The 8,638-nt window shown below is 39.4% G+C and overlaps 1 protein-coding gene across 1 annotated transcript in view; it reads right to left on the minus strand.

Annotated features, from left to right (window-relative positions):
* ACSS3 (acyl-CoA synthetase short-chain family member 3) overlaps positions 1–1,309 on the minus strand; it is an 81,491-nt gene extending 80,182 nt beyond the window's left edge. Inside the window, exon 1 of the mRNA XM_019473564.1 lies at positions 1,256–1,309. The gene's annotated coding sequence lies outside the window, so the exon portion shown is untranslated. The remainder of the gene's footprint in view (positions 1–1,255) is intronic.
* Positions 1,310–8,638: the final 7,329 nt, after the last annotated feature.

Here is an 8,638-nt window from a genome sequence, read left to right on the forward strand (position 1 = left end):
ATAAATATAAATGTTAGAGATCTATTTTATATATTATATATATAATACTTATCTATAAAAGAATAAATAAAATTAGATAAGGAGTTGGGCCCTTTTAAAGTCTCCTGATTTCTTAAAACACTGAAGCTAGTTGTTCTAGCTCCAACATACTGCATGGTAACTTCTAAGTTCTTTTTCAGACTTAGTAAATCAACAGAAAACTAGTGAGGAGTATATGTTTTCTATATTTTCCTTAAAAGGTAGAGTGCAGTACAGGTTTATCATTTTTTGTAGCTGTATGACCTCTTTTCCTGCAACAGTGGAATAAAACCCTCACAAACTGAATTACTGTATTGTGAACCTCATTTCACATTTTAAACCGTAGGTTCACATTACTCCAGACACTACGTGCATGTCTGAAGTAGAGCGAGTGTGTTCCATTCACTGTAATGCATCTTGCACATTGAAATACATTAAGGAAAAATATGAGTCTGACTCCAGCATTTCTTTGCACTCAGCATTAGGTGCAACTGCTACACGTAACTGGAAGAAAAAAGCCAGCTAAACAGAGGAGCAGCGTGAGGGCAAACGACCAGCTGATGGCTGTGAGAGTGGAGAACGGGGCAGACTGCAAACACCCATGGTGGCAACAACCCGCAGCCAGGCACTGAGTAAATCTGAATGGGCTGATGCAGAACTGGGTATTCACGACCCCAGCTGGGGGTAAGCTACCTCAGCTGACAGGGAAGTCAAAATCCACAGACTTTCCAGACAGAAAACTAGTGTGGGGCCACCAGTAGCCCCACTACAGCCTACAGCAGGGCAGGTGATGCAGCTCTCTTTAGAGCTCCTCCCTGTCAAATTTCAACACTCAGTTATGTGCAGCAATAGGCAAGGTACGCATCTTCATTTCTACCGGAATTGTATTTTTGTTCATCATAGCAACTGTCAAGTGATTTGACTAATTGGCTTTACCTTTTAAATATGAAATAAGAACTGTTAGGAGGGGAAAAAAAGAAATCCAATAGAGAAAAGTTCAAAGTTTAACCAACCAGGAAAAAAACTGTTAAACTGCAGAAGAAAAAGAAGAATTAGAGGAAGATCAAAACCTCTTAGATGCAGTATAATTGGGTACAGGTATTGAAGCTTATCAATCAATACTGAGCACAGCAAAAGGAATAAACTAGCAAGGTAGACCATTTCTACCTCTCTAGTATCTACCTGCTGTGCAATATTTACTGGCCATTTTCAGTAACAAGGTTATTTTCAAGCATACCTGTTCAAGAAGTTCCTTATATGTTATTTTCTCTTTGGTATTTGTTACAGGACTGTCATAAATAATGGCAATTTGGTCTCCTCTTCCATTCTCAACATGACGATCTACAGCATTGTAACAGATATTCAGCTCTCCGCCTACAAACCTAAAAAAGAAGTTAAAAGTACATAACAGCCAGCCTTCCAAACTAAGACAACTATTTTTTTGCATTTTTTTTAAGGAATGAGAGCACTCAATTAAAATATAGCTCCTAAAACATTATACTCAGTTCAGGAAGTCATTTTTTAATCTGTAACCTCACAATTTACTCAAAAAGCTAAATAAGCCTATTAGGGAAAATAGTTGAAGTACCGTACCTTAATTGACTTAACTAAGAATCTCCTAAACGTGGTCTTGATTAACTTACTTTGCAGCAATCATTCTGATTTTTATAGCTAAGGTTTCACAGAAAAAGCATACATTCACATAAAATAATCTGACATTATCAAAACGTGTTATTACACTACTTTGTATTGGCATGCACACATATCTTTTTTAGGAAGAACAGGTTCAGGACTCAAAATATTCTTATTCATCTCTTGACAATAATAGTTATGCATACAAGCATCTCTATCTAAATGAAACTGACCCCGACAGTTATAAAATCTTATAAATTTGTCTGACATTCATAATGCATTTGACATTACTGTGTTTTACATCAGTGACTCAAAATCCCCTGTAAAGCGATGTGATTCATAGCCTCTTCAACAGCCAGACATTTACAGAAAACTCTCATCTTCTAATTAAAGAACACTTCACAAACTCAGGTTTCATTTTTATTGTCATTTTACACAGAAAAAGAAAATTCAAATGCAGCATAACCCTCAAGTCAGAAAATACAGAAGACACCAGATACAAAGATGACTCTACTAACTGAAAGATGACACAGAATCTAAAAATTAACGTTCAGTCTAAATAATGCTCTTTGTGTTTGTTTTTCTATCTGCACGTATCTCTCTACAGCAAAAAGAAGAGCAACACACAAAAAACCCACACTTGAGAGTTTCCAAAAAGTTCTATGGGGACACTCACTGTGATAATGTGATATTGTTACAATGTAACTAGAAATAAAAACAGATGGCCTAAAGTAACCACTACTAGTTAAAAGAGTATTTCCTTCTTCACCTTTCCTGTCTAGTAAAGGACTGCTCTAAATTAGGATATTTGATATATTATTCATAAATCCATATGCACAGATGCCATAGGATAGTCTTTATTGTCAAAGAATGGCAATTATTAAACCAAAAGCAGTTATGATGTTTAGGATGCGGCAATCTTCTATTGTGACTCCTTTACAATGCTATTAATAAGGAGAAAGTAGGGGACCAGGAAAGTAACAAACACATTCTGTACTACAAACCCCTTCCCATAAAAGAAGAACTGTATTAACAATAAAGGATTGGGAGTTGTTTCATGTAATATGAAGAAACTCTGTATTACTGTCATAAAAGTTGTGTAGGATTCAGGTCATCCATTGATTTTTACATCAAATCACTGTAGGATGATATGAACAAGGGAACAAGAGAGCGCAGTACCTGAGCTACTATGCATAGCCACTTAAGAACAGTCAAAACATGAGCAAGTACCAGAGCTTGGATTCTTCTAAAGATACATGGCAACACCAACACTGCCACATAAATTTTTAACAATCGCTTGCGAACAAGTATGTGAAAAAGATGTGACTGCAAGTTGAAACAAAAAACAAGACTATCTGGACAGTGTGATGAGAGCTTTACTACCCCGTTCAGAAAGAGGGAGGCTCTTACAGGATCAGAGAAGCAGAGATGCACCTACCATGACCACAATTGCAAGACTTTCACTTCTCTACTGTCACCCAAGGACATGCTCAAATACCTCATTCTGGCTGACAGATAAAAAGCTGCCTGGCTTTGAAAAGCTGCCCTGTGCTCCTGCAAACGTCTGTTGATTCAACGATTCCCAAGGAGATGAATACCCGTGAGGAACTTTGATTTGCTTGAGGAAGCTTTAGTTGGAAAGAAACAGCAGCATGAAACCAGGACCCAGTCTTGGAATAAGGACCTCAATGAGACGCTCCTATTTAAAACAGAGTTCTAGAATCAAAAAGAAAATATTCCAATAGACTGCAGAAAGATCAGAGGTGCATCTGCAGGATGTTTGTAAAAAGCTGCCAGTAAATCTTGCCATAATAAGTAGGACTGTAAAATGCTAATCTGTTGCTAACCAGACAATTATCTCAGTGCAGCTTACCAAAGGAATCCAAGCCTGAAGAACCTTTTCTTAGGCTGTGTTCCTAATGCTGAGAAATTAGTAACATTCAACAAACAGAGCAGAGGAAAAGTAAAACAAATAAAAAGAGTCAATAGTAACAACTCTAATACATAAAAGAAACTGGATTCAGTTCACTAGCAGTCTCTTTGAAGAGCTCCTCTACCATCCACTGATGCTATGGCGGAAAAAAATGACAGGGTTCTTCCTGTCAAAAATCACAGCAGAATTTAAAACTGGTTATAGTATCAAAACAGATTCCTTCACAGCAACATTTTAAACCAATATTCTGACAATATCTACCTATCTTTTTGATAAGTCTCTTTTCCCATACATCCATGAAAGCAGCAGCCTTTGATAATCCACATTATGCATAACTTAGATCTAATACGGCATCTTTTTAATAATTTGAGTGTGGTTACCCACATTAGGACCCCCTTGAGCCTCTTTAAAGCTGCCTATAGCAGTCACCTAGGAATTACTGCCTCTTCGTGACCGGGGCTCAGCACCTCCTGTCTCACCCCAGCCCTGAGGTCTCAGAGAGTTTCTGTTGTTTCACAAACAGGAATCTCAAGCACATGCACTTACCTCTTTAATCATACTTTAAAATGACTACTCTATCAACCTTTTAGGACTAGGAGTAGAAGATGGCACGAAAGCGCTCATCTTCTGTTCATGTTTTACTCTTGACAAGTCAGTTAGGTCTTCCATAGCGGAACTCCCGTTCCATGCAGCTTAACATCTACCATCTACGGCCTGGAAATTTTTTTTACTGCATTCAGCATTTTCTTGGATGTGACAACAGCCTACTTGCTAGTAATGTAATAACTATAGTAGTGAAGAAGGCAACAAATAATTATGTCTTAATTCACTTCACTCAAATATTCAAAACTTATGCTTTAATTTCCAGCACTATCTGCTATCTTAAGAACCAAAGTAGCTGTATTCAGAGGAACTTTTTAGTCTTCATTCAATGGCTCGGAAGGCAAGTTAGTTAAGAATAAAAAAAGAAAGAAGGTAAAGGTTCTGAATAAAGCTGGCATGCATATATGCAAACGAAAAAACTACATTAAAATTATTTTGCATCATAACTGTAAAAAAGGCATATTGCTAAAATCCTTTTATGCCATGCAGGGTACATATACTTCTCCTAGCCAGGTTCCCAGGAATCAAGTGGATATTTTTTTTTTAATTTTTCTAGACAAAGTGAGAACAGAAGCTGAATAAAGTGTTAGACAAAACCACAACAATATTAGATATTTTGAGATAATTATGTTAATTGATCCAGCCACATTTTTAAAAAGTGTAAGCAACATTTGAATAGCAATCTGTGCAACGTTCCTAAAGTTCGAAAGTGATTTTATATTGCGCTTATGTCTTCGAACCAGAGAAAAAACGTAACTTGCAAAATTGCCCTCTGCCTGCATGCGTTAGGAAAAACTGTTCCTATCATTCCTAAAGAAGTACTTGCTTAACCTTTCTAACTGGGATCCCACAACATCCCAAAATAATCTGTTCAAGTGTTTCACTACTTTTAGCATTAAAAAGATTTTTGTTTCTAACATTTAAAATCTGCGTCTCCCTTGTTGCAATTTAAGACTTCTAGTTTTGACCTCTTCAAAGCCAACTCAGAGAAGTTTTTCCTTCAGCTTTGTAGCCAAATTCTCTGTAGCCAAATTTTACATGTTTTAAAACTTACATCTCCTTTTTGACTTCTACACCAAACAATTCCAATTTCTTCATCCTTTTCTTGACCAATCATACTTTTTTGCTCTTCTCCTTAGTTTTGATGTGAGCAAAAACAGATGACGTTTTGCACCGTACCAGCCACTGATGAAGGTTAGAACAGTCAATGGTACCTGGGATTACTGCTTCAACAAAACAGCCAGGGGATGGTGACACTGATCACATACCTTTTGGAAATCATTTTGCATCCCACTGACATAATACTGGTATTTCCAATGGCAGAGACTAAAGAAAATGCACTAGGGCATGCTGCACATTTCTTTCATGCTCTTACAGTATTTAGAGAGGATGAATTGGCATTTGGCTTATAGCTACATTTTAAATATGTTAACTGCCTCCTTCACTTCTTCAAGCGAAATAAATGAGACTGGAAAATATATGAAGAGTATCTGTTTCCGTAAGTCTCAGGTTTGGCAACCAAAAACAAAGATACTGAAAAAAATGGGTATTTCTTAATTGACCTAATAATATGTCTCTGAAACAGGAGACAAATTCTAACTCAAGAAGCACATACATGAACTTCTTAATACTATTTTTAAGGTCTACATAAACTGCTTCCTAGGTAAACCTCAGAACCAGAGGTTCATCTTTACCCTGTTAGACCAGCAAGCTATGTTTTTCTCGGAAGCCTTGCCTCTTCCTCAGTTATGTTCTGTCCTCTTTGTTTTCTCTTCAGCGTGTCCTCTGAAAGAGCCTCTTGTATCCTCTCTCTCTCTTATATTCCAGTCTTTTCCTCAAAGAACTTATCTATCTGTTGTCCTGCTGAGCACACTGAATGCTGTAACCATCTGGGACTTCAGAGGCATTACAGTACTACACTAGTATCACATACAGCCTGTTATCACTTAAGGTGAACTTAAATTAAAAAAAAAATAAAATTGCATGTTGCACATTAAGACATTAAAGAGGATTACACAAATTGCTTAATGTTTTATTATCCACAACAGAGCAACAGTTACCTGACATCCAAACAATAATTAGGGCCTGATCTTGAGTCTTCAGAGACTTGCATCTTTGTATAATCCCACAGAATCACAGACTGGTTGAGGTTGGAAAGGACCTCTGGAGGGAAACTGGTCCAACACCCCTGCTCAAGCAGGGCCACCCGGAGCCAGCAGACAGGGACCACGTCCAGATGGTTTTTGAATATCTCTAAGGATGGAAACCCCACAACCAACTCTGTGCCAGTGCTTAGTCACCCTCACATTAAAAAAAGTGTTCCTGGTGTTCAGAGGGAACCTCCTGTGTTTCAGTTTGTGCCCATTGCCTCTTTTCCTGTCACTGGGCACCACTGAAAAGAGCCTGGCTCCATCTTCTGTACACCCTTCAGGTATTCGCCCACATTAACAAGATAATTTCAGTCTGTGGCAATCTGCATCCACAGAGGGAGAAAGATGCAAGTGAGAAGTGAGGCCAGAAAAGACCCTTGGAAGATAAGTCTGACTTCATCCCATGAAACTTTATCCAGTTATCCCTGCCATAAGGCCAGACAACTTCCATCTGAGAAGTCACAAAGCTTTACAAAGACCTAACCACGTTACTTTCAGCGAGCAAGCTTATCATGCTCAGCAAATCAAACCACATTTGTTTGACAGAATCTAACAGCAAAACCATGCTCACTAGCGTATATTATACTCTCATTGCTTAGTTCTTAAAAAGTAACCATTGTACTGACTTCATTATTCTGTTCAAAAATGCTAAAGCCAGTGAACTTTACCGGTCTTTAACCACAGAATCACAGAATCATTTAGGTTGGAAAAGACCTTTAAGACCATCGAGTCCAACCGTTAACCTAGCACTGCCAAGTCCACCACTAAACCATGTCCCTTAGCACGACATCACATGTCTTTTAAATACCTCCAGGGATGGTGACTCAACCTGGGCAGCCTGTTCCAGTGCTTAACAACACTTTCAGTGAAGAAATTTTTCCTAATATCCAATCTAAACTTCCCCTGGAGCAACTTGAGGCTGTTTCCGCTTGTCCTATTGCTTGTTACTTGGGAGAAGAGACTGACACCCACCTCACTACAACCTCCTTTCAGGTAGTTGTAGAGAGCAATAAGGTCTCCCCTGAGCCTGCTTTTCTCCAGGCTAAACAACCCCAGTTCCCTCAGCCGCTCCTCATAGGACTTGTTCTCTAGACCCTTCTCTAGACCCTAATTACGCAGGCAATCCTACCTGCCCTTTTTGAATAGTGCCATGACCTAGAAATCAAGGTCAGTGGACCCTACCCATCCATTTTAGGACTTCTAACTGTTATACAGCCCTGCTGACTTAAAGACATTTATCCTGGCTGGGTGCTGTTTAACATGCAGCTTAAGACATAGAAACAATATTCACTACTAGAGGTGCCAAGCAATAACATCAGACACCAATAAGAAACCAAGCTCCACTCTACTGGTTCTGTATCTCTTCATTCGGGCAGATTTGAGAATGATTAATATTTTTAACTATATTTTTAGAATTATTAGTGTTTTTAAATTAAAATCAAACCAGAAAAATATAAAAATGGCAAAGAACGTCAATGTACCAAAGATGACCCTCATCCTGCATTGCCTTTTTTTATCCTACATCACCTTGCCCTTCAGAAAAGAACAAAGAGCATGATGTAAACTTGCTGAAAAAGAGGCGATGGTGGTCAACACAGAATCTTAACAGGTAAATTGCCTTTGAGAAAGTACTGAAAATCCTATCCGGTAATTTATAAGAAGGATATCATACTCTGTCTTAGGGCAGTTTGGCGTTCACCACATGTATGGTGGTGAACATACATTGGCATATGTATTACAATGCCAATGCTTTTACCAAACATTACCTTAAGCACATCTTCTAAATTATGACCTACTTAGATAGTTTCTAAGATTAAACAACTCTGAAAGCCACCGTTTCTGTGTTTTCATACACCCACCTCCCCTGGTACCTGACGCCCAGTTTCCCGTGCTCAGAGCAGCCTGCTCCCAATCCAGGCCCAAAAGGGGTCGGATGGGGGAGCATCAGGCGCACACATCCACGTCACCCAGACACACACAGACACGTCACACCTGTCACAGTGCATGCTAACTCCCCTCTCACCCCAACACACTCATCCATGCTGCTTTTAATCATTAAGCTTAACCAAGTGTAATCATTAAACTCCTCCATGCTCTGCAGCCATCTCCTTCATCAGCTACAGCACACTGACCACCCCAAATACACGCTGAGGTAGTTTTGTGTAAGCCACGCGACCCCCCACACCCAGCACACCCGCAGCCCCCTCGGCAGGCAGCCCTCCTCGTTACAGCTGAGCTGTGCCCTCCCGCGCCCCGCGGGGCTCACCCGGCCCCGGCCCCGGCCCCTCCACAGCACCGGGGG

This window comes from Aptenodytes forsteri, unplaced genomic scaffold (assembly GCF_000699145.1).
Source record: "Aptenodytes forsteri isolate BGI_AS27 unplaced genomic scaffold, ASM69914v1 Scaffold71, whole genome shotgun sequence".
Lineage (NCBI taxonomy): Eukaryota > Metazoa > Chordata > Aves > Sphenisciformes > Spheniscidae > Aptenodytes > Aptenodytes forsteri.